Genomic DNA, 24,919 nt, shown 5'->3' with positions numbered 1-24,919 from the left:
ATCTGCCGACCGCAAAGCGCCGCCACCTACGTTATCTTTATGTACCCCTAATCTGCTGCCCCTAACACCGCCGACCCCTATATTATATTTATTAACCCCTAATCTGCCCCCCTCAACGTCGCCGACACCTGCCTACACTTATTAACCCCTAATCTGCCGAGCGGACCTGAGCGCTACTATAATAAAGTTATTAACCCCTAATCCGCCTCACTAACCCTATCATAAATAGTATTAACCCCTAATCTGCCCTCCCTAACATCGCCGACACCTAACTTAAATTATTAACCCCTAATCTGACGACCAGAGCTCATCGCTACTATAATAAATGGATTAACCCCTAAAGCTAAGTCTAACCCTAACACTAACACCCCCCTAACTTAAATATAATTTACATCTAACGAAATTAATTAACTCTTATTAAATAAATTATTCCTATTTAAAGCTAAATACTTACCTGTAAAATAAATCCTAATATAGCTACAATTTAAATTATAATTATATTATAGATATTTTAGGATTAATATTTATTTTACAGGCAACTTTGAAATTATTTTAACCAGGTACAATAGCTATTAAATAGTTAAGAACTATTTAATAGTTACCTAGTTAAAATAATAACAAAATTACCTGTAAAATAAGTCCTAACCTAAGTTATAATTAAACCTAACACTACCCTATCAATAAATTAATTAAATAAAATACCTACAATTACCTACAATAAAACCTAACACTACACTATCAATAAATAAATTAAATACAATTTCTACAAATAACTACAATTACATAAACTAACTAAAGTACAAAAAATAAAAAAGAACTAAGTTACAAAAAATAAAAAAATATTTACAAACATAAGAAAAATATTACAACAATTTTAAACTAATTACACCTACTCTAAGCCCCCTAATAAAATAACAAAGACCCCCAAAATAAAAAAATTCCCTACCCTATTCTAAATTAATAAATTTAAAAGCTCTTTTACCTTACCAGCCCTGAACAGGGCCCTTTGCGGGGCATGCCCCAAGAAAATCAGCTCTTTTGCCTGTAAAAAAAAACCCATACAATACCCCCCCCCAACATTACAACCCACCACCCACATACCCCTAATCTAACCCAAACCCCCCTTAAATAAACCTAACACTAAGCCCCTGAAGATCTTCCTACCTTGTCTTCACCTCAACAGGTATCACCGATCTGTCCTGGCATCCGGTGCTGAAGAGGTCCAGAAGAGGCTCCAAAGTCTTCCTCCTATCCGGCAAGAAGAGGACATCCGGACCGGCAAACATCTTCATCCAAGCGGCATCTTCGATCTTCTTCCATCCGGTGCGGAGCGGGTCCATGTTGAAGCAGCCGACGCGGATCCATCCTCTTCTTCCGGCGTCTCCCGACGAATGACGGTTCCTTTAAGGGACGTCATCCAAGATGGCGTCCCTCGAATTCCGATTGGCTGATAGGATTCTATCAGCCAATCGGAATTAAGGTAGGAATATTCTGATTGGCTGATGGAATCAGCCAATCAGAATCAAGTTCAATCCGATTGGCTGATCCAATCAGCCAATCAGATTGAGCTCGCATTCTATTGGCTGTTCCGATCAGCCAATAGAATGCGAGCTCTAAATCTAGGCCTAAGTCTTCTAGTTTGTCTTGCAGTTGTGAAAGCATTGAGTCGTGTATATTAGCTGTAGTTTGCAAATTGGAGAGTTCGTGACTCATAAACTCGTTATCTTCTTCTAGGGCTTCTACCCTATTACCAATTTCTGACATATCTTTTCTTAGATTGGCTAATTCCTCTTTTATACAATCTCTAACCTTGACAACTATGTTATCCAGATCGTGTTTAGTTGGTATAGTTGCCAGGAAGGATTTAGTTATTTGCACAGAGTCTTCCATGTCACTGTCCTCACTGTCTGAGGGTGACATCTCAGGTCTCTGTGGTGTGGCTTGTTCAGATAGGATAGACTGTGAGGTTTCTGCAGGTCTAAAGAAAGAGCTCACTGAGTGTTTTGTTGCAGCAGGTTTTTTTGTATCTCTGCCCGGTTTAACTATCTTTTTTGGTGACATTTTCATGCAGTATTATAACCTGATTCCTTTCCCTTAGTTTGTTATCACTTTCATTCATTAAGAATTAGACCAGGATAGAGGATCAGTTCTTATAATGATGCTTGGAGAGTAAGTTAGAAAGCTCCCTTAGCAATTGTGAGCTGCGATTGTATTAAATGAGGCAGTATGCTAGCATGGCCAGTATTGTGCTCCCTTTCAGTACTTAGGCAGTTTCTATGTGCTGTATAGTGAATTTAGTCAAGCAGCCAGGCCATCTGTAGTTGCTGTAAATAAAGGATGTCAAAACCTTTCTTGTTTCCATACCATGCTTTCTTTTTCAGATCCCAGTCTCTGTTGTGAAGTGTGTCTACGTTGCTGCTGCCTGTTATGTCACAGTTCATATGAGACTAGTCATTGACAAATACATATCAATAGCGAATATATTCGATTAGTTTAGTTTAATGCCTGTGGTGATGGGATTATGTATACTCTTATGCAGCGTGTCACGTCTCAGGGCTATGGAGATGGCGGTTATGATAAGGTTCCGTGTCTATAGTATCTCACCTGACCCGCATTCTACAATCAGGAATTACCTGTGTGCCATAGTCTTCTCCGGAATCCTCTGCTTCACTGTGCTGATTGAGATGGAGATCCGGAGGATTCCGGTGTTACATTTCAGCCCCAGGCTCCAAAAATGGCGGCCGCGACTTAGGCCTCAAACCTTAGTGGCATCAAAGATCTAGCTGAGGCAGTTTGGTCGCCACCCTTCAGGTCTCCATCTGTTCCGGAGGTGAATTTAGAGTATTGTTCCTCCAATCTGTGCTCAAATGCCCCTGCAATAGCTATCTTGGGCAATTTTGGTCGGAGCTCACATTAAAGTGCGGCCATCAGTCACGCCAGCCGGCTCCGCCCCCCCTTTTTTTACATTTTTTATCTTCTTTTTTGCAGTTCAGCTAAATGTCCCTGGAATGCCCTGATAAAAGGGAAGTGCTACAATGCTCTATTACCCCGCCCCATGGCCAATCAAAGTGCTTTAGTAAATGATATGCTAAAAAGACAGTAAATCTCCAATGTGCACACACAATCGGCAGCTAACAAAATAAATTTAAATATCACTCCCCACACTTTAAATTTAACTTTCTCTGGGAGCATAATAATTGCATAAGACCTGGATGATTTTCTATATTTTTACTTTAGTTTGTTTTACAATAGTTTGCTTACATAATCACCTTGTGCAGACCTTTCCTTGTATATATATACAGTATAATATAAAATCTGTGAGACTGGCAGTAAAAAAAAAAAAAAGAGTTACATTTGCTTTCCAGCTGATTGAGGCTTCATGCCGATGTGGATTTGACTTCTGAGTTGAATACATACAGGTCTGTGTAAAAGTCTGTTCTAATACAGGAGTGGAATTGCATGTTTGCAAACGTTTTTTTGTTTTTTTTTTAAGTTGCAAACTGAGAGATATCACTGACCTGAATGTATTCAAGCTCTAAGAAAAACTGCTCACTGCTCAACACGGAGTCAGGGGGTGGAGCAAGTGCTATGCACAGAAGGCAGGGAAACTAAAAAAAAAAAAATGTTTTAAAGAGGTACTAGAAAACTGATATAAAATCTGAGATTTCAAAAAAAATATTTACAGAGAAAGAAAATGAAGTTTATTGTATGCTCAGCACTAGTATATTTAACTATGTCAGCAGTTTCAATTCAAAATATTCTTAATTTGGGTAAACTGTCCCTTTAACTATCCTGCACCCCACTGTGAGTGTGGTTTCTTATGCTGGCTTGTTTTCTTAGGCTGATTGATAGCTGAGACTCCAGTATAAAACTTTTACTATAGGTGGGAATACCACAGGCTAAATTAGCTATTTAAAATGCCAAAATAGAGGAATGGAGCTTATACAGGGACATTCTTTACACATTTATCTGCCACACACAGTACATCTCTTACTCAATCAGAAAAATACACAAAAAATTTTTAACCAACGTCTCACTAGGTATGAGACATTGCTTCTTGTACCTTCTAATATCACTATCATCCACTGCACCTCTCTCAACCCAGCAACTTTGTTACCTCTGCCTGATGATGGTACCCCACACTATGACTGTTTATCTGTATCTCTCTTTTCCTCCAAACCAAGGGATGAACTCTCTGATGTGCCTCTACCTGACCTGGATTGGACACTGTTCTGTGATGGAAGTTTGAGGATGGTGAATGTTTCTGCTGTAGTCATGACAGATTCTGTTATAGAGGCCGAGCCCCTCCCATCTCACTACAGTGCCCAAGCGGCTGAGCTACATGCACTCACACTTGCTTGTCAGCTCTCAAAGTACAGGTCAGTAAACATTTACACTGATAGTAAATATGCTTTAGGAATTGTATATGCCACTGGTCAATTATGGAAATTAAGGGATTTTCTAACTTCTGCTGGTACCCAAATTGTCAATGCACCACAAGTTTCTGCCCTCCTTGACTCAATCCATTTACCCACTTCCATCTCTGTCATGCATTGCAAAGCACACACCCACTCACAGGAACCCATTTCACTTTGTAATAGTTATGCTGATCAAATTGCTTAGCATGCAGCTTCTCTGCCATTTACACTACATTGTCTTCTCTTTACACTTCTCTTCCTGAACAAACTGTTCACCTCTGGACTGTTCTTGGTCTTACCTATGACTCTTTTGGTATCTGGTCCACTCCAGATGGATGCCCTGCTCTACCTCAACCACACCTCTCTCATATGCTATCCTTTCTGCATAACCAAACACACTGAGGTACCACACAACTTGCTGAAACCCTTAACAGACAGTGGTTTGCCCCCCCCCCCATCAAGCTGCAAAATGGGTTGTATTGAATTGTGAGACGTGGTCAATTCAATCCAAGGGGGGAACCTAAAGGCCCACCAGGCGGATGCCCATGGGCATTTCAAACTTTTGAATGTTTACAAATTGACTTTTCTGACATATCTCCCTGTAGGGGTTTCAAATATTTACTTGTGATAGTGGACCAACATACTGGATGGGTCGAGGCCTTTCCTACAAGAACTGTGAAAGTCCAAGAAGTTGCCAAGTGAATGCTAAAAGAACTCATACCCAGGTTTGGCCTCCCAGAGTAATTGAATCTAACAGAGGAAGACATTTCACAAGTAATATTATTCACCAACTGACATTAGCCTTAGGCTTTACTTGGCATCTCCATACCCCTTGGCATCCAGAAAGATCAGGCCAAGTGGAAAGAAAGAACCAGACCCTAAAACAGACTATTGCTAAAATTTGTTCTCAAGCAATCCTTAAATGGGTAGATGCTTTGCTGCTAGCACTGTTTGGGACTCGCACAAACCATAGGGGGACCCTCAAGCTCTCACCATTGTTTGGTAGGCCACCTCCTTTGTATAGTGCCAACACCTTACACCTGCCTGACCTTGCAGTAGGTGATGTATAATTAACTGCCTATCTTTTGCAACTGCAAAAGCAATTACATTCTCTCCACAGACATGCCTCTCTCTCTCAGCCCTTGCCATTGGATGTGACTGCACACCCCTTCCAGTCAGGTGACTCCATTTTGGTCAAGACTTATCAAAAGAAGCCACTGCAGCCTCTCTGGAAAGGTCCCTTCCTGGTTTTGCTGACTACTCCAACAGCTATCAAAGTTGCTGAGGTCGACTCTTGGATCCACTACTCCAGGTGTAAAAGATACAGCCCAGACAAAGAAGCAGCCTGCAACAAGCCAAAGAAAGAAGAAGCTGGGGCAACCAAGGCCTCTGAAGAAGGGGTAACCAAGACCCCTGACAATGATTGGTTAATTCAGACCCTTCTGGGTTTGAAACTCAGACTAACCAGAAATAGTGAAATCTCACTAGCTGAATGAGTGAAACTGAAAGATCTGTCTTTCTAACTCTTATTTTCATTGTCTCACTCCTCTGTTGATATCTTGAGTAACATCCCTCAATATGTCTCCTTTGTTTTGTGTCACACTTTTGACCATGCTCTCTTACTCTATTTCCCAATATATGTCTTCTGGTCAGTGTGTTTGTCCTAACCCCTTTACTAAATACTCTTGCCCTGGTAACCTTGTATCTGTGGCAGTTTTTTCTCCTACTACTAGCTGCCCTCAACAAGTAATTATATTCTATTTGCATAGCCCCACTAGTGAATGTGGTATGTTCCCAACTACCTTTGCCACAACCCCTATTTACCCCCATGATTCTTTCCCCATTTACTTAATGCCCAATTGTCCACAGAGAACTATTCTTTAGGGGAATGGGGACTAAACTCACACGTTGTCCTACTACAAACTATAGCCCATCACAATGAGGGCAATTGTTATATTTGTGCTCGCATTCCCACTCATCATAAGGGGGGTATTCCTCTTATGGGTATTAATGTTGATTTATTTACCTTTGATTTGTCTACTTTTATTCCTCCAGGTACACCATTGTTCAACCTATCAGGTAATTTTATCTCTTTGGGAGGCACCTCATATGGTACTATCTGCAGGGAAATTGGCCAAGGTATGGTGCGGTTGGGTGCCTCCCTATGTGAGTATGTAATCTCCAGTAATGGCACTCATTTCCAGCTGGTAAATTTCTCTGGAATGATCCTGACTGTGAATCATAATCTCACTGCACTTTTTTTGTTTCCTCCAGGGCCCCAATTGTACTTTTGTTTCCCCATCCCTTGTACAATCTTTCCTTAGCAGACCACCCCCTGGGTTGTATTGGATATGTGGACAGACAGCGGTGTGAGTCAGTCCTCCCTGGTAACTATACAGCCATCCATGTTGTCCCCACGCTGCCCTTGGGCCCAATTCGCAATAAACGTGAATCTGGAAGCTCGCTGCTCCCCCTTGTCCAACAGTATGCTGGAGATTTAACTGGTTGAGCTATCCTCCCGGCCGTTGGTGTGTACCTGAATCATCAGGACATCATCATGTTATCTGTGATACTACAGACCTTCATGAATGAGAGTGCAGGAGTTGTTCAGAGTGTGGACAACTAGCATTGCAGAATAGGATGGCCCTTGATTACCTCCTGGCATCCCAAGGAGGGGAGGGGGGTGTAGTCTTGTGAGCAAAGAATGTTGTACCTATGTTACTGATCAATCACTTAATTTGAGTCACCATCTCACAGTTATTAGGTCCCTATCCCAGGATGTCCAAGATGTGATTAATGACAAATTTGGCCTTGGAGGTATTTTTAACCATCTCTTTGATTGGCTACCTAATTTGGGATGGTTACACTCCCTTTTTCTGTATGGCATTGTTATTATAGTATGCCTTATACTGATGTGTTGCTGTATACAATGTGTACTGGTCTAATCTCTACATGCAAGAATGTTTTCACTGTGTCTCATTCTTCTCTATCCGTTTTGAATCTCCCCACCATGTTGAGATCTCTCTTGACCCTGATTTCTTCTGCGTTCACCTACTTCTCTCCTACTCTATGTCTCTTTTGACCTCTTGATGTTACAATGTTATTGCCTACCCACCAGCTGTGCCCTAAAATTCCCTGTCTTATCCCTATGCAGGATGCACTACCTCCCTAGGATCGTCTAGAACTTTCCTACATTGGGAAACTGGCCACGGAGAGACCATGGACCATCATCTACCTTGATGGCCACCCCGGTCGTAGCCTGTATACCCATAACCCACTCCTTTTTCCCTCCCTGGTGGTTTCTATTTCTTCATTGTCTTTCTGTATTGTTTTATTTTGCTTTCATATTGCATTACCTTATACTTACACTCTCTATATTTCCTTCACAGGTGCAGAATTCCTTCACCTCCCAAACATGCCATGATACTGCCTGACAACCCACTATTCGCCATCAACTCTGCAAGAATGATGGGGATTGTTAATTGTTGTTAATAAATCTGGGAGGGGATGTTTCTGCACTATGTCATGCCACACACATATGTCATGCCACACACACATATACAGCATAGGAATGTTTAGGTAGTTGTCTACTCCACCCGATGGCGACTAGCGTCCGGTAATAGCGGAATTGCCTACTACCTAATAACTTCACTCCTACCTGGTTTTTGCTTACCCTCTTGTAGTCCTGTGAACCATCTTGGATGTGAGCACCCATGTACTAATAGCATTGTGATTGTCAAACCGCCATGAGTCGCATTTACTTTTTGTGATCGCGGCACTTTGACGTTTGCGATCAAAGGGGGGAATGTTATGAGCTGCTTATTATATTTTCATTATTTTATATGTTTAACCAAACTTTTCCTTTTATTTTACTGAACTCTTCTCTGAAACTGCAGATATATTACTTCTGTATTTTCCAATAAGTGATGTATCTTTAACAACTTACTTTTAGCCTAATAAGTATGTATCAGTACATCTTAAATTTATGGCTTCTCCCATACATCGTTTTCTAAATATCTGAAACTCAAGGTAAAATCCAAGGCTTCTCTGTACAGTATCAACTTCTCAATCCAATTAGCCAACTAGCCTCTGGTCACATTCCAAGAAAACATATCTCCCAAATTTTAACATAGAGGACCTGCTTTTTTTCCCTTTCCTAGTAACCACTAATCACGTGAGATTTATTGGCCAATCATTATCAGCCAATTAGCTCTCTGCTTTGTAAGGAACTGTAATAGTATAAAAATGCATGTATATGAAAATGATTTAGTCTTGAGTTGCTGTTTTTTGTTCTGGGACACTGTTGCAACAGTGTAATAAAGATTACCTCTCCTGAGGTGAGCCCTTGTTTGATAAATATCTGGTCTGGACCTCTTTATTACTGCACCTGAGACGAGCTCACTCACGACACTTTTAAACCTTTTTTTAGATCTGTTACTATTTAGCAACATTTTTGTTGTGGCATATGGGATAGAACTGTTTCTTTCTTTGAAAACCAGTCACGCAACGTAAAGAGAAGGTTATATACCCTTATGGGACAGCTCCATACATTTAACAGTGTTTCGTGGAACATTTAAGGAAATATTTTGACCACGCTACAAACATTCAGGTGAACTAAGAACCAATAACGACTGTTTTAAGGACAAAGAACCACAGCCACAAACTGTTTGATGTGCCTGTACATACCTCACATTGTTTGAGGTTGAATCTGGTGAGTAGATACCCTGCAGGGTTTAAATAAGCAACACGTGTGTGTGTGTTCATTTTTAAATAAATTGATTTGCACTATGTAGGTGACTTTGTGCGCTTCCTTTCTTTCCCTTGCCTATATATATATATATATATATATATATATATATATATATATATATATACATACAATTTTGCGCCCTTTCCAGTTAAATATTTTTAAATGTTTTTTATTGTTTTTTTAATACAAATACTTTACATTCCAATGTTCTTCAGTGAGAAGAAAATTAACTTTTTTATCTTTAAATATATATGTTTTTATATATCTGTATATATCTATACCTTATATATGTTCTTATAGATATATAGGTATATATATTACAAACAAAATGAATCATATATATATATACAGTATATATATATATATATACATATATATTAACATATACATATACATAAGTCCAGGAGGGCCCACACTCCCACTACAAAAGTGCCAACGACCAGGGTTCAGTCCAAAGGTTGTAGATATTGCAAAAATGGACAACACTGAGGGGCGTGGCTAACCGGCGGCCATGATAAGTCGCACATCTTAACAGCTCTGGAACCACTATAAGAATTACCTTCAATATTTCTTAAATTCTACTGAATAAGCTACTATCGAATGATATATGGACTTATAAAATCCTAGCCGCTAAGTAGCATACAAGCATCAAAAAATTCCAGTGCTGTTTACAGAACTAATTCCGATACCAAGAGAGACGCCGGCCTTCTATCTTTGACTATACTAACCCCCCCCCCCCCCGGGCAACCGGGTTAAACAAAACCATCCCACTGCCAACTCATGATGGAGGCATCTTTTATCCAGATATCCTTGCCTTACTGAAGGATCTTGACAGTAAGTTGGATTTAACGATCTCATGGCTACTGTCAGAGGAAAGCTCAAACAAGATGGCGTCCAACACTGAACCAATAGTGACTCGGAGGTCCCGGTGCTAACAGAGGAAACACTTACCGCTAATACGCACTCACTATTCCAGAAGCGGAGGTATATTCAGGACCTAGGCTCGGCTACAGGAGGTAGCAATATAGACAGAATTGCGTTGTGCTTTGCCGCTATCCCATCCTCCCACACCAAGGTCCCACGGAGACTTGCACAGATGAGCAGCGCCATAATGGGTTGTAAGAAGTCGCTTGGGAAATCATGCTTGCAGCGTATCCAGCTTCTAGTCTCTCCTACTCATGGTCCCGATGAAGATTGGACACTTGACCACTTACCTCTGGCTTCGGACCGGGGAGATGCAACGAGCCCCCCTAGACGAGACTCAGACCTTGCTCCTCTTTTCTCTAAGGGACATAAATTGACAAGGAGATCCACTGGATAGGAAGACAATTGCTATCTGACAAATTGAGCCGTTCACTGGCTTGGAAGACCTACCTTAACCCTTCCAGACAATCTAAACAAACATTATTACTCATCGTATAAGCATCACTCTAGAGTGGGTTGATCTAAAACATACCCTACCCTTATTCAGAGAGTCTTCCTTTTTACTGCATCCAGATTTGATGTATATGGTGGTGATAATTCTTCATTTCTATCTATGAACAGTATATACATTGTATTAGTCCAAGTTATTATACCTCTGCCTGTTCAGTAATTGTTGGTTTCTTTTAAATGCTATGATCGGGACGGGCTGTTACAGGACATATGTTATTGTTTACCTTTTTAATATTAGACTTTCCAGTCCTCCAGTCATAATATCTATATACTTAACTTCCTTAAACTTTTGTCAATTTACAGAATACATATTTTGTTAACAGTAGTAACCGTATCCAATTTTGTATTTAGCCTACACAGGGGAGTACTTAGCTTTCTTTTGGCAGTTCTTGGATTCTCAGATAGAGAGATATTTCATATTGAGCAAACAAACAGCTATATATCTGTAAACTCTCGTCCCACTAATGATGCCCTAGCCTTTAAGCTTCTTCTATTTGATAATTGAACAGTCTAAATCCTAATACTACATGATATAAGCCATCTTTAGGAGTGTTCCCCCCTCCCTCTGGTCTAATTTCACCCGCCCACACTAGTTCCATGTAAATTTTACATGTCCTCTTCTACTAAGAATAGCATGTTTTTTCTTAAACTATACTATAAGTTTGGTTAGCTAATCAGTTTCTGAAAGTTTTGTCATTAAGTCCTGTTACTTTAAATCGCTAATGCAATAGAAAATGCAATTCCCCCCGTGCCCTCTACCCAATAGAATTAATTGACCTCAATATATACTCTTAGATATAGCAATCAGTTTGATCGCATCTACCTATTGGTTGTTTTGTATATTATTAGTTAGGTTTTTTATTTAATTTAACCTGGATTAAGTGGAAGTGTAATCTATGGGTATATTTTTTTGTTTAGACTACACACAGAATTACCTTTTGTACTTAAATACAAGTGGATGTTTGTATTGGGGTTACTGATGGCCGACATATAGTATGTATCCAGTGCAAAAACGTTTGCATATTTATTCTATTGGTCAGAAAAATATAGGTTGCTCATGTACTCATATCCTGGTACCCCATGTGGATCTCAATTATATCTCTGGTAAGTCCAATTATGTAGACTGGTTCCATCTTATAATACGGACCCTTACTGCTTTAGTAATCAGTTGTCATCACCCTACTATATTCCGTACTTAGTACTTAGCCCTAGTAGTTAACTCTTCACCCTCTGCCATTAAATCCCCTACACTGCATATTGTTCCTACGACCCCATATATGCCCTAGTCTGACCATATCAAAACATGCGCGCTGTTAGCCACTGTCCTTCCCAAGATATAGTTTGCTAACCTTCTAATATTCTATACTTCTTACTAGAAGGATATTACACTTTTTAAGCATTTACTAAAACTCCTCCATCATCACTTAGCACTTATAATATCTTTAAGTTTAGGTACTAATCTATACACTTTAACTCAATAACTCATATTTTAAGCGGTGCTTACCCGCTGATTGTTATTGACTATTCCGAAATCCCCCCCCCCTTACTATATACTCATTTATTTATTTTTAGCTCATAAAGAGCTGCCCATCTGACTATCAGCTATATTTTACATTCCTAGACCATTTGGCCTAAAAATTGGCTCCTAACTAGTCAGTCTATCCTGCTATTGTACTGCAAAATCGAGGTTTCATTAGCCTACCTACTGTTTATTTTATAATTGTTGAAATATTTTCCTCAATTCTATTTGTATTTTCTTTGTTATTAAAAGGCGATCAATGTTCTATGTTTGTTGTGCAAAACCTCAATAAAAATTATTTAAAAAAATAAATAAAAAATGGACAACACTCACTCGATTTCAAAGAAGTGAAAGACTAATTTATTTTCTGACGTTTCGGGAACTTACTCCCCGAAACGTCACAAAATAAATGTCTTTCAAAAACATTTTCTTCTAAATGAAGAACATTAGAATGTAAAGTATTCTTAACTTCCTTTGGCTTTAGCGCTGTTGGTCTAATGTGGTGTCAGTTTAGCGTGCGAGCGATAAGTGTTTTTTTTTTTACCAGTGAGCCTCATTGAAGTCTATGTGAGAAGAAATTAAAGCGGTCGCGAATTAAGCGTGCATCGGACTTTTGCTCGTGCTGACTTTTACTTTCAACTTGTAATGTAAGCGCTAACCCAGCTGCAATAAAATTTTACTTTGAGCGTACAGTTAGCATGCAAGTTTTAATTAGCATGCCAGGTGCAATCTGGCCCTTAATTGGGTTACAGGCTTATTGATGATGCAGGATGCCCTGTGAGACACATCCAGAATGTTGATTGTCAGCAGATCACTGCCTACTGTCTGGCCATTAATTACTGTTAGAGCATGTAAGACAGAGTGGATAGGGGAAGAGAACAAAGTGGGTAGTAAACAGATGTTTGCACTTTCTTGAATAATAGCATAACCAGAATTCCGAACATCACTATACTGGGAAGTATACAAACTGGTGTGCTGCCCACCTACAAAGCTCAGAGGGAGATGTGCACCCTAGAAAAATAAAGTGCCTATCCTAAAACTCAGCATCCCTAAAGGACCTGCAAACTTTGGAGAATGCAGCATTCCCTATGGCAGCATGACATAATTTTATCAATTATTTATTATTATTTTTTACAAATTGATGATCATACTATATACAGAAAAAGCAATCAAGAACAAATTGAGAAAATAGCCAATTTGCAAATATTCTGAATGAGCTTGTTTTTGTATAGTAGTCTTGATAGACAGTTTATACAATGGAATATGTTTGTGGAAATAATATAAATAGTAGGCCCTATTGATTCAGCCATTGTTTTTTATACTCTTTGGTGCTCTGATATTCTATACTGACCTTATGTGGATGTAAAAATGTTACTTATTTGTACTTATTTGATATGTTCAATATTATTATTTTTTAATATTACATTTATTTTTATTTTTCACTTTTTTTAATTAGCATGGAATATTATTTTTCAGGAATCTACATTTTAAAGGTCTTGTACATAATTACAGTTTCTAGCTAAGCTTACAAAATGACTGCACGTATCATAACTAATTTACAATTTCCTTTAATAAAGACTATTAAAATATTTATTAAAGTCTATTTTAGTTAAAATGTGTTTCTAATGAGAGCTGTTTTTTAATGTTTAATAAGCTTGAGAAAGTTTTTATTATTCTTGAATTCTATTTCCATCTTCTTTTAATTTATTTTCTAGACACTTTGTGTGTTTTCCTAGGCATTCAAAAACAATGTTTACATTCTCTGCTTTTAAATAAACAATTTTAGAAGTCAGTTAAGTTGGTTGCTCAATTGTTAACATTTGTTGCATGTTTGACAAAATGTTTCCTTTGTCTTAAAGGGACACTGAACCCATTTTTTTTCTTTCATGATTCAGATAGAGCATGCAATTTTAAGCAACTTTCTAATTTACTCCTATTATCAATTTTTCTTCATTCTCTTGCTATCTTTATTTGAAAAAAAGGCATCTAAGCTTTTTTTGGGTTCAGTCGTCTGGACAGCACTTTTTTATTGGTGGATTAATTTATCCACCAATCAGCAAGAGCAACCCAGGTTGTTCACCAAAAATGGGCCGGCATCTAAACTTACATTCTTGAATTTCAAATAAAGATACCAAGAGAATAAAGAAAATTTGATAATAGGAGTAAATTAGAAAGTTGCTTAAAATGTCATGCTCTATCTGAATCACAAAAGAGAAAATTTGAGTTCAGTGTCCCTTTAAGCATTTTACCAATGCAACTTTATATAATTTGGTTGAAGGGGACTGTGTCGCCATCCAACACTCCCACAACAATGTAATAAAAATACTTTATGAAAGATAAACAACTACAGTGATTTTAATATTGTGCAGGAATATGTCTGTTCCAAAATCTGTAAAGTACACATCATCTGTCTTGAACAGACCTGCTACTTCTGTCTGAATTCTTTTACAGCCAATATTAACTCTCCTGATCGCTATGACTGCTCTACTCACCCTGTTTATCTTCCTATGACATGCTTTCTGTGATAACAACAGCCTCCATGTCCATATATTGCCACACGTGGTAATCCATCTAATGTCTGATGACATAACCACTACCAGTTATGCTTACTATTTACTTCCCTAATCAATCCCTGTTAGATGTAACACAAGGACATCAGGTCACTTCCACCTATGCTCAGCCTGCTGTAATATAGCAGAGAGGTCATGTCCCTTCTACCTAGCCTGTGATTATATATAGAAGATGCTTGAAACCCAACAGCTTTCTTCCCTCAGATGTGGTGACACTTCCACAGCTACCAAGTTAACAAGTGAGAACCCAATATCTGTACCCTGGTAACTTGTTTACCTGCATCTGGAAATAAATAGGACCTCACCAACCATGATGATCAAACTTTTGAAAACTAACCAACTGTCAAAGGGAGAATGTATCTTTTAAAATAACCTGAGCTTCATCTACCTTTACATCTGACCAGGTGTCATTCTTGAACTTGCTGCCTCTGTTGCAGATGCCAATGTAGGAGTGTGGTGCTATTTACATGAAATTCAGATCTGCCCTGTCTGTTGCATCTACAATAATCTTCCTTAACTGAACTGGAGTCCCATTCTAATGTATTAAAGACTAACCCAGATTCCTGTGCTGTTACATAAGCCCTTACCAAGCTCAGTGTACACAGCACTCTATCCCTATAGGTTGGCAGTTCCGGTCATCTACAGTACCTCTTGCTTCTTGGTCATTCTTAGACTTCCCAAAGATTCCCCATCTCCCAAATGCACCTGATTCCTCTGCAAACCTCCCCCTGTCTTTTACAGAGGCCACAACCAGCTCTTCTATTCTTAATTCCCTGTAAAATGCTAAACTAAAGGCTGTAGACAACAACACTGACTCCTAATTTGAGAAAACACCTGAGGGAAATCTTAAAGACAATAAAAAACACTATTGTCCGTAACAGGTTCTCTATTGTCTATCAGTGGAGGGTGCATCCTCCATCAGCCACACAGAAAAAGCTTTAGTAGGATAAGGTCTCTGTAATGCTTTGCAAAAGAAAGAAACTACTGCCAGTGAAAGCTGCTTCTATTTTGGGGAGTTGTGTAAAAACCTTAAATGCACTAACTATGGCTCCACTAAAAGACAGGGCAAATCCACCAAAGCTATAGTTCTTTGTTAAAATAAACATTTATTGAATATTTTCAAGAAAAATATGAACATACATAGAAAAATAAATAATAAAAGAAAACTATATACGGTCAAGATTACAATAATAGATTGTTCATAATCTGTGACAGTAAGATAGGTGATTACAGGTACATTGCATTAGTATTTTAAGATTACAATTTACATATTCCCAAGTCTAGAGAACGAGTTACAAACAATTCATCTTGAATTACCACATAATTAGGTTTACAGATTTCAACCCTACTTAAATGATTTAACTTTCTGCAGTATATAGTATCATAGATACCTTGAGTATAGCTTCCTATAGCTCGGGTATTTGTGGCTTTTATGCAAAGTGTGGTCTCATTAATCATTGTCTGCTCTATGTTTTACATTTTAATGTCTGTCTCTATTTTCTATATAGAAAATCCAGGGTTCCCATAGTGAAAGGAATTGATCTTCTGTGTCTAATAGATCAGCGGAGGCACTGCTCATTTGATAGTAATAATTGATTTTGCGTTTTATAATTTGGTAAGAAGGGATTTTTGTTTTCCAATAGTTTTACTATTATGCAGATAAGAGTGACAAGTTTATTAGCTCTCGATTGCAGTCCCTGAATTGGTTCATGTAAGAGGGCTTGGGTAGGGGATAATTGAATATCTTTTTCAAACAAATCGCTTAATAGTTTAGAAGTTTGAGTCCATATGTCAGTTACATAGGGACAATGCCACCACATATGCGAGTATGAACCTTGATTATCACAACCTCTAAGACACTTTGTTTTGGATTGATCAACGTAATGTAGTCTAGTGGGGTGAAAATACAATCTGAACGCTACTTTTAGATAGTTTTCCTTAAATGCGCACAAATTGAGAATGATGAACCTCTATCTAAAACATCATACCATTTTTTTCCCCTTCCAATTAAAATTGAACTCAGATTCCCATTTACACATAAAGGGAAGTTTAGCAGTATTTATGGGAATGTTAAAGAGTGGGTATAAATTTGAGATGGCTCCCCGTGTTCATTTTTTATGAGAGACATAGGTGTTGTCTTGGATGTATCTCTGCCCAAGACTTCGTTTACCCTTGCTCAAAGCTGCAGATATTGATTCCTCCCCCCTTTTTATGGCGACTTAATGTTGTTTTATTATTTCCAGGTTTCTTTCTTTTCCATATAAAATAAATAATATTCTTTTGTAGTTTATGTAGCACATTTGGAGGGGCATTGATGGGAATGGACCTAAATAAATATAATAATTTAGGAAGTGTAGCCATTTTGATAACTATCAATCTGCCATATAGCGATATATTTAGTTTCTCCCATTTTATCATAATTTTTTTTATTTGTGAGATCATTGGAATATTATTATTCTTATATAAAGAATCTGTTTTTCTTGTGAGTTGTATTCCTAGATATCTCATTCCTTACTCTGCCCATCTAAAATTAAAGTTAAGTTCTAGCAGTTTCTTAGTATGTTGTGGCAAATTAGTGCTTATAGCTTCGCACTTATCCTGATTAATCTTATACCCTGACATTTTCACAAAAGAGTGTATGGTAGAGTATATCAGTGGCATGGATATCATTGGTTTGGTGATAGAGAGAATTATGTCATCAGCAAAAAGGCTCATTTTATATTCCTTTAAATTTATATTAATATCTTTATTTTGTCGGATATGGGCTGCTAATGGTTCTATACTTAGCACAATGAGGAGAGGGAATAAAGGACACCCCTGTCTTGTTCCCTTTGAGATGTGTATGGGTTTGGATTTATAGCCTGCTATTTTGACATATGCTGATGGGTGTGAGTATATTGAGGATACTGCAGCACATAATTTCCCTGAAATCCCCATAAATTCAAGGACGGAATACAAATAACCCATATTCACACGATCATCTCTGCGTCTAATGAGAGAAACAGAGAAGGCATTCCCCTCACCGTTGCATAATTAACCAAATCAGTTAACTTCCTTATATTATCTGGGGCTTCTTTATTGTGAATGAAACCTACTTGATCTGGGTGAATAAGTTTAGGCATGATATCGTTTAAGCGAACTGCTAAAATATTTGTAAAGATCTTAATGTCCTGATTTATTATTGCAATGTTGTTTATTTTTGCTTGGTTTCATTATAATTCATATGCATGCTTATAGGATCTCTTAGGGGATCTAACTTCGCTCTAATATATGGTTAAAGATTGTGACCAAAGTAGGACCCAGTTAATCAATAAATGTCTTGTAGAATAGGCCTGAATAGCCATCAGGGCCTGGGGCTTTATTGATCTTTAGGTTGCGAATAGTTGATCTAACTGCGAGTAAAGTTATAGAGGCATTTAAATTATTACGGTCTTCTGTTTCAATTTTGGGCAAATTACATTTTTTTAAGAACTCTAACATGTCAGAATTTAATTTGGTGATATTGTCATTTATCGGTATGGCATAAAGAGCTTGGTAATAGTTTGCAAAGGTATCTGCAATGATTCATTGGTGATTGGTTGTTAGACCCCTGGTTTTTGGATTTTGGGTATTGGAGTTGTTCTAGTTATATCCTTTAACTTATTAGCCAGCATCTTTCAGGTTTGTTGGCATGGATGAAGTAATGTGTGTCAACAAGTTTCAGGAATCTAGAGGCTTCTGAATTCAGTAAGTTGTCTAGAGACAATTTCTTAGAGTTAAGGATTTTAAGCGTATTGGCATCTTGATATTTTTATCTTGTAGCTGTGAGATTTCTTCTTTGTTTTAGAATTTGTTATGAAATATTGTTTTGATGTTTTGATTCTCTAACTAAGAGACCTCTAGTGTAAGCTGTAAGGGCTCCCCAAATATGTAATGGGTTATAGTCACTGAATTGTGGTTAACTCTGAGGAAATCAGTAATCTCTGTTTACAGCTTTTGAGGGAAAATGCTATCTCTGAAGGGTGTTGGATTAAGCATCCAACTCCTATTTCTAAGTGGATCAATCAGTCCTGTAAATGTTGTGAGTACAATACTATGGTCAGACCATGTGGTTGGTATTATCTCTGAGGCAATTATCAGGGGAGAGAGGATCTGGCTTATTAAGATATAGTCTTTGCGAGAATAAACATTGTTTGCTGCTGAATAGTAAGTGTAATCTTTTGTTTGTGTGTTTTGTGTTCTCCAGTTATCATTCAGATTATGATCAAGTAGGAAGTCATAAAGAATTTTTTTAGGTTTGTTTATTCGGGTGTGTTGTGATGATTTGTCTAAATCGGAGTCTACTACTAAGTTAAAAGATCATTGCCACTGTCCACACCATACCCTGTCTTAGAGTTTCTTTGATGGATTGTCCTAACTACTTTGGATTGGTATTTACCGTATTTTTCATCCAATAAAATTTGGGACGTTTTTTGCATCAAACCGTGTATGCAGTGCCTGCTCTTTTCTTCACTTACATATACCACGGAGGCTTGGTTCACCGCCATTGGCTACGTCACTCCGGGAATAGTAGGTCACACGGTAACGCAGCTTTCACTTCCGGTTTGACCGGATTGAGGGAGACCGGGTGCTTGAGACGCCGGACCAACTTTCTTCCTACTAAGTTAAAATCCCCTACTAAGATAAGTCTGTATTTCTTCCAGTCAGTTAATAATTAACTTATTTTTGCTAAAAAGTAGCCTGAGATTTATTGGTAGCATAAATATTGCAGATTATGATGGGGGTGTCATATATTCTGCCCTTAACTATGATATATCGTCCAGACTTATCAATAAAGGTCTCATCCTCCTTAAAATTGAGGTTTGCATGAATAAGTATGGAAACTCCACATTTTTTTATGACTAGTGACATGAAATTGTGTAGGATATGCTTTATCCCAATACCTAGGTGTTTTAGTTTTAGTGAAGGGAGTTTCTTGCATAAGAATAATATGAGTGTTGTTAAATTTGTATGTAGAGAGGGCTTTACGTCTTTTAATGTTAGAGTGGAGTCCTCTAACATTGTGTGATATGACATTTATTGACACTTACTTAAAGGGTTATAGGAGAGTGAAAGAGAAGTTACACACTGATTTACATGTGCAATTATTATATTCGGATACATATTATCTTTGACACAGTATTAATGTGTGATCTTGACCTAATAGGAAAAATAAACAATTATAAAACAAGCAGCTAACGTAAACCAAAACATATAAAACTTAAACAACATTTGCTTGTATCTGAAATGCAAATAAAAAAACGTGAAGATTCCAAAGGCATTTTCAAGTTAACTTTAAAGTAAATGGGGGTTTATGGGGATTGGCGGACCCAACAGGTGGGGAAAGAGAAGGGTATGGGGGAGTATGTAATACAAAGGATTGCTAGGCCTAATCTGTAATTGAGTTAGGATTGGCCCATATGTGATGACTCATTTGACACCACCCCGTTACGTGTAACTGCTCATTGACGGGCTGGAAACATAGAACGACAACATCCTCTGGCCAATCACGGCATATATGGCAATTAGTGGAGGGATGTGTATACAGTCAAATAGCTTGAAAGCAGTCCCTCTAAGGAAGTGTTCTTGTGAAACATGCATCAGGGGTCACCAGGAGAAGCCTTGTCTCTCCTTTTTAAAACTGCTTGCCTGATTTAATGATTTAACCTATACCGTCACCCATTTTGTTAATACTCAGCAGTGCGGATATTTTCTGTAAAAGTTATAATTGAAATAGCTCCCGGATTGAAGGGGCTTAGCCAATATTTACTCTCTGCCTGCTGTAGTACATACCTTATACATCCTATTGATACAGTTGTGATTCTGGTGGATCATTCAGGTTTAAGTGTTTTTAAATCAGGTTGTTGGTATGAATGGTTTTGTGTATAAATTAGGATACAGTATGAATGTGTTTTATTCATTAGCAATACATTGTCCCTGTTGATACTCTTATGGAACAGTAATCTTTAACCCTTTAACCTAGGGGTGAGCAAACCTTTTTTAGTTATATGCTCTTTTTTCAATTACATGATACTAATCTGTAGCTTACAAAGAAAACAGGTAGTCCTACCGTATTGTCCTTATGTATATAATTTTTGTTTAAATATAGGTTTTAGAATCTTTTATCAGGAGTCTATAATCCAAGTCAAGTGGGGCTTTATGACCCTCATCCCGATCTGTGTGGTTTGCCATGTTTTCCAACTGGAGTCCATGATCTAGCTAGAGCTTTGCGTTGAGGTTTAGGAGATTGATTTGAATCTGTAGGTGGTTTTTCCAGTTGAAGCTTCTCTAGGATGGCTTGCCCTTCTTCTAAGGATGAGCATGAGTAAGATGTCTTATCAGCTCTAAATATTAGCTTGAATGGATAACCCCAACGGTATTTAATTTGTGCTTTCATCAATGCTGATACAATGGTTTTGAGGTCTTGCCTTTTTTTAAAGGTGATAGGTGATAGATCTGTATATAGCTGAATGTGGTGTCCTTCACATATCACTTTAGATAGATTGTGGGCTGCTTGCATCAACTGTTATTTGATATGGAAGTAGTTTAACTTAAGTTTTACATCTCTAGCTGCTGAAGGTGTAGGAGGCCTAGCGAGGGCACTATAAACTGTGTCCATTAGAAATTGATCTTCATCAAACTCTGGTAGTAACTGCTGAAATATTTGTAGAACTGTTTTCTGAAAGTTGTTGTAAGTTTCAGGAAGGTTTCGAAAGCAAATGTTTGATCTTCTCGATCTGTTTTCTAGATCTTCTAGGTTTTCTTCAAGTTTCTGAATTTGGTTTGTTGTGATTTAATAGTAGCCTGTAGATCAGGTAATTCCTCAGATATGTCGTCAACCTTTACTTCGAGTGATGCCGTTCTGTCACCAATGTTGTTGATGTCTTGCTTAGACATGTGCACGGCTAAAAAATTTGGTTCGTTTTCGGTTCGGATCGATTCGGACTTTTCGAATTTCTGTTCGGATCGAATCGGATTTGGCAAAATTTGAATAAATTCGTTTCAAATTATTGTAATATTTTATTATTTTTGGTAATTTAGTGTTTGTTTGTTTTTTGGTACTTTTCTGATGGATGGAAGACATCTTCTTGCCCCGCTTGGATGAAGACTTCTGCCGGTCTGGATGTCCTATTCTGCCCCATCGGATGAAGACTTCGGCCCGGCTGGGTGAACACAACTCAAGGTAGGGAGATCTTCGGGGGGGTAGTGTTAGGTTTATTTAAGGGGGGTTTGTGTTAGAGTAGGGGTATGTGGGTGGTGGGTTGTAATGTGGGGGGGGTATTGTGTTTTTTTTTACAGGCAAAAGAGCTGTTTTCTTTGGGGCATGCCCCGCAAAAGGCCCTTTTAAGGGCTGGTAAGGTAATAGAGCTGTTAACTTTTGTAATTTAGTATAGGGTAGGGCATTTTTTTATTTTGGGGGGCTTTGTTATTTTATTAGGGGGCTTAGATTAGGTGTAATTAGTTTAAAATTCTTGTAATATTTTTTTATTTTTTGTAATTTAGTGGGGGGTTTTTTGTACTTTAGTTTAGTTTATTTAATTGTATTTAATTGTAGGTACTTGTAGTTAATTTATTTAATGATTAGTGTAGTGTTAGGTTTAATTGTAACTTAGGTTAGGATTTATTTTACAGGTAATTTTGTAATTATTTTAACTAGGTAGCTATTAAATAGTCAATATCTATTTAATAGCTATTGAACCTAGTTAAAATAAATACAAAGTTGCCTGTAAAATAAATATAAATGCTAAAATAGCTACAATGTAACTATTAGTTATATTGCAGCTATATTAGGGTTTATTTTACAGGTAAGTATTTAGTTTTAAATAGGATTAATTTATTTAATTAATTTAATAATAGTGTAGTGTTAGGTGTAATTGTAACTTAGGTTATGATTTATTTTACAGGTAAATTTGTATTTATTTTAGCTAGGTAGTTATTAAATAGTTATTAACTATTTAATAACTATTGTACCTAGTTAAAATAAATACAAAGTTGCCTGTAAAATAAATATAAATCCTAAAATAGCTACAATGTAACTATTAGTTATATTGTAGCTATATTAATAGCTAGTAGGGGGCTTAGATTAGGTGTAATTAGTTTAAAATTATTGTAATATTTTATTATTTTTGGTAATTTAGTGTTTGTTTGTATTTTGGTACTTGTATGATGGATGGATGAAGACTTCTGCCGGTCTGGATGTACTCTTCTGCCCCATCGGATGAAGACTTCGGCCCGGCTGGGTGAACACGACTCAAGGTAGGGAGATCTTCAGGGGGGTAGTGTTAGGTTTATTTAAGGGGGGTTTGGGTTAGAGTAGGGGTATGTGGGTGGTGGGTTGTAATGTGGGGGGGGTATTGTGGTTTTTTTTACAGGCAAAAGAGCTGTTTTCTTTGGGGCATGCCCCGCAAAAGGCCCTTTTAAGGGTTGGTAAGGTAATAGAGCTGTTAACTTTTGTAATTTAGTATAGGGTAGGGCATTTTTTTTTATTTTGGGGGGCTTTGTTATTTTATTAGGGGGCTTAGATTAGGTGTAATTAGTTTAAAATTCTTGTAATATTTTTTTATTTTTTGTAATTTAGTGTTTGTTTTTTTTTGTAATTTAGTGGGGGTTTTTTTGGACTTTAGTTTATTTAATTGTAGATAATTGTAGGTACTTGTAGTTAATTTATTTAATGATAGTGTAGTGTTAGGTTTAATTGTAACTTAGGTTAGGATTTATTTTACAGGTAATTTTGTAATTATTTTAACTAGGTAGCTATTAATTAGTCAATAACTATTTAATAGCTATTGTACCTAGTTAAAATAAATACAAAGTTGCCTGTAAAATAAATATAAATGCTAAAATAGCTACAATGTAACTATTAGTTATATTGCAGCTATATTAGGGTTTATTTTACAGGTAAGTATTTAGTTTTAAATAGGATTCATTTATTTAACTATAGTAAATTTATTTCGTTTTATTTAAATTATATTTAAGTTAGGGGGTTTTAGTGTTAGGGTTAGACTTAGGTTTAGGGGTTAATAACCTTATTATAGTAGCGGCGACGTTGTGGGCAGGAGATTAGGGGTTAATAATTGTAGGTAGGTGGCGGCGATGTTAGGGAGGGCAGATTAGGGGTTAATAAAATGTATTATAGTGTTTGCGAGGCGGGAGTGCGGCGGTTTAGGGGTTAATACATTTATTATAGTGGCGGCGATTTGCGGTCGGCAGATTAGGGGTTAATACTTGTAGTTAGATTGCGGCGACGTTGGGGGGGCAGATTAGGGGTTAATAACTATAATGTAGGGGTCGGCGGTGTTAGGGACAGCAGATTAGGTGTTAATAGCTATAATGTAGGCGGCGGCGATATCGGGTCGGCAGATTAGGGGTTAATACTTGTAGTTAGATTGCGGCGACGTTGGGGGGGGCAGATTAGGGGTTAATAACTATAATGTTGGGGTCGGCGGTGTTAGGGACAGCAGATTAGGGGTTAATAGCTATAATGTAGGCAGCGGCGATATCGGGTCGGCAGATTAGGGGTTAATACTTGTAGTTATATTGCGGCGACGTTGGGGGGGGCAGATTAGGGGTTAATAACTATAATGTAGGGGTCGGCGGTGTTAGGGACAGCAGATTAGGGGTTAATAGCTATAATGTAGGCGGCGGCGATATCGGGTCGGCAGATTAGGGGTTAATACTTGTAGTTAGATTGCGGCGACATTGGGGGGGGGCAGATTAGGGGTTAATAACTATAATGTAGGGGTCGGCGGTGTTAGGGACAGCAGATTAGGGGTTAATAGCTATAATGTAGGCGGCGGCGATATCGGGTCAGCAGATTAGGGGTTAATAAAATAATGCAGGTGTCAGCGATAGCGGGGGCGGCAGATTAGGGGTTAATAAGTGTCAGATTAGGGGTGTTTAGAGACTCGGGGTACATGTTAGGGTGTTAGGTGCAGACTTAGTGTTTCCCCATAGGAAACAATCGAGCTGCGGTGTTAGTTTTTTTTTCAGCCGAAACTCCCATTGTTTCCTATGGGGAAATGCCGAATTTTACCGAGCTAATTCGGATTTATTCGGAGATACGGCAGCTATTTCGGATTCATTCGGTAGATTCGGAAGTAGTTTAATTCGGAAATCCGAATCGATCCTAATCTCCGAATTTACCGAATTTTCCGAATTTCCGAATAAATCCGAAACGAACCGCACATGTCTAGTCTTGCTTAAGTTATCT

The sequence above is a fragment of the Bombina bombina genome, chromosome 2 (assembly GCF_027579735.1).
Source record: "Bombina bombina isolate aBomBom1 chromosome 2, aBomBom1.pri, whole genome shotgun sequence".
In the NCBI taxonomy this organism is placed as follows: domain Eukaryota; kingdom Metazoa; phylum Chordata; class Amphibia; order Anura; family Bombinatoridae; genus Bombina; species Bombina bombina.
The sequence above is the reverse complement of the archived record's forward strand: the minus strand, read 5'-3'. Positions refer to the sequence as shown.